Source organism: Megalopta genalis, unplaced genomic scaffold (assembly GCF_051020955.1).
Source record: "Megalopta genalis isolate 19385.01 unplaced genomic scaffold, iyMegGena1_principal scaffold0052, whole genome shotgun sequence".
Classification (NCBI taxonomy): domain Eukaryota; kingdom Metazoa; phylum Arthropoda; class Insecta; order Hymenoptera; family Halictidae; genus Megalopta; species Megalopta genalis.
The window spans coordinates 95001-97500 of record NW_027476121.1 but is presented as its reverse complement, the minus strand read 5'-3'; the positions used below and the strand labels follow the sequence as shown (position 1 = coordinate 97500).

At 55.3% G+C, this 2500-nt stretch overlaps 1 pseudogene; it reads left to right on the top strand.

The window, feature by feature from the left end:
* The window catches only part of LOC143261442 (large subunit ribosomal RNA), a 6913-nt pseudogene that overhangs the window by 1671 nt on the left and 2742 nt on the right, over positions 1 to 2500 (top strand).

The following is a 2500-nucleotide window of genomic DNA, read 5'->3' as shown; positions in this document are numbered from 1 at the left end:
AGGAGTGTGTAACAACTCACCTGCCGAAGCAACTAGCCCTGAAAATGGATGGCGCTGAAGCGTCGCGCCTATACTCCACCGTCAGTGGTATGTGTGAAGCGGGGCAATTTATTGTCCTCTATGAAGCTCTGACGAGTAGGAGGGTCGCGACGGTGTGCGCAGAAGGGTCTGGGCGTGAGCCTGCCTGGAGCCGCCGTCGGCGCAGATCTTGGTGGTAGTAGCAAATACTCCAGCGAGGCCCTGGAGGACTGACGTGGAGAAGGGTTTCGTGTGAACAGCCGTTGCACACGAGTCAGTCGATCCTAAGCCCTAAGAGAAATCCTATGTAGATGAGGTGTCCTAAGACGTTAAACACTTGTAAAAAAAACGCAGCTATTTTATTATTTTTTTTATTATTATATAAATCGCAGCATATTTTGTTATTATATACATGCACAAAAAACACCCATTGGGCGAAAGGGAATCCGGTTTCTATTCCGGAACCCGGCAGCGGAACCGCATACCATTCGGGCCCTCGTAAGAGTGTTCGTCGGGGTAACCCAAAATGACCTGGAGACGCCGTCGGGAGATCCGGGGAGAGTTTTCTTTTCTGTATAAGCGTTCGAGTTCCCTGGAAACCTCTAGCAGGGAGATAGGGTTTGGAACGCGAAGAGCACCGCAGTTGCGGCGGTGTCCGGATCATCCCCTCGGACCTTGAAAATCCAGGAGAGGGCCACGTGGAGGTGTCGCGCCGGTTCGTACCCATATCCGCAGCAGGTCTCCAAGGTAAAGAGCCTCTAGTCGATAGATTAATGTAGGTAAGGGAAGTCGGCAAATTGGATCCGTAACTTCGGGATAAGGATTGGCTCTGAGGAGCGGGGCGTGTCGGGCTTGGTCGGGAAGCGGGTCTGGCTGACGTGCCGGGCCTGGGCGAGGTGAACGGCTCTCGTGGCTGGGATCCGAGCTCGGTCCCGTGCCTTGGCCTCCCGCGGATCTTCCTTGCTGCGAGGCTTCCGTGGCGTTTCCCATCGGTGCGGTCGTCCTCTTCGGCCGCCATTCAACGCTCAGCTCAGAACTGGCACGGACTAGGGGAATCCGACTGTCTAATTAAAACAAAGCATTGCGATGGCCCCCACGGGTGTTGACGCAATGTGATTTCTGCCCAGTGCTCTGAATGTCAACGTGAAGAAATTCAAAAAAGCGCGGGTAAACGGCGGGAGTAACTATGACTCTCTTAAGGTAGCCAAATGCCTCGTCATCTAATTAGTGACGCGCATGAATGGATTAACGAGATTCCCATCTGTCCCTATCTACTGGCGGTGGCGGTCTGTGGCCACCCAGGGCGGGAGATAACCCCCGAACTAGCCCTCGCGTAGGAGGGTTGATCGGCCGAGTCGATGGGTGTATCGGCGATGAAGGCATTAGAGACCGTCAGTGCGTCGTACATGTAGTACTTCGCATAATGGCGAGGCCCTGATTTAGCATACGGGCTGTGGCGTGTTCTTTGTACAGCACTGTATGTGCTGTATGACTTCCGACTGGGGAACTGTTGTCACTCGTGGCATCAGTTCCCCAGTTTACGTTAAACGGTTTTTCAGACCGTTTTTCGTGGGCGGAACACGCCACTAGACAACACTCCGCTGGGCTCAGGAATACATGGGATGCAATCAATCCCCTGGGCAACCCAGGCCGCAAGGGGCAAACGTGCCCTAGCCACACTTGAGCCTCCACGAAAAAGGTACCGCTGGATAGCTCGTGTTCTTAAATACGCAGCGAACTGAACGAAGTGTGGTGGAGAGGAAGAGGCAGCCTCTCCGACTGCTGTCTCCCACGTGTTTGCCGTGCGTGGCGACCCTTGTCGTCGGAAAAGAGGATCCTGGGATCTGAGGGGGCCCTCTCCTGCGGGTGAGACGTCCCCAACACGTACCTTTGGCCTCTGCTTCGGCTAGATGGGCGGCTGGACGAGAAAAGCAGCCCTGGTCCAGTCAATCGGCTTGGAACGACCACACGCTTCGGGCAAGTGGGTTCTGCTGGGCGAGGACGCGGGCTGGGTAAGGAAACCGACCCAGCCAGCAGACTATATTCGGTGCGTAGCCCTAACCCAGCCTTTGGCGGGTTCCAAATTGTGTGGGTCGGTGGTGGCCGGGGAGCGCACTGGATGAAAGACCAAGACACATTATGGGTCTGAATACAAATAATGAACAAAAAACTAAGCGTCCAAAGACGACGGGTCCAGCTCCTACTCGGAGTGAAGCCGTCGCCGCAGACGCGGGAACTGCAAATGCAGCTGTCAGTCCCCCCGCGTCTGTGAGAAAGACAAGATCCGGGAAGGTGATTAATATCGCCAATCCTCGTGTGATCTTGCAAAGATGTGTGACTCCCACGCGAGCGGTCTCGGTGAAAACCGAGCCCACGGTAGAAGGTACGCCGGACACCGGTAACGTGGAAGTAATCGAACGAGTCGGAGACACGTCACTCGTGAAGGTGCAGTCGGCACCCGAGCGTGTCGAGGACCCTACTG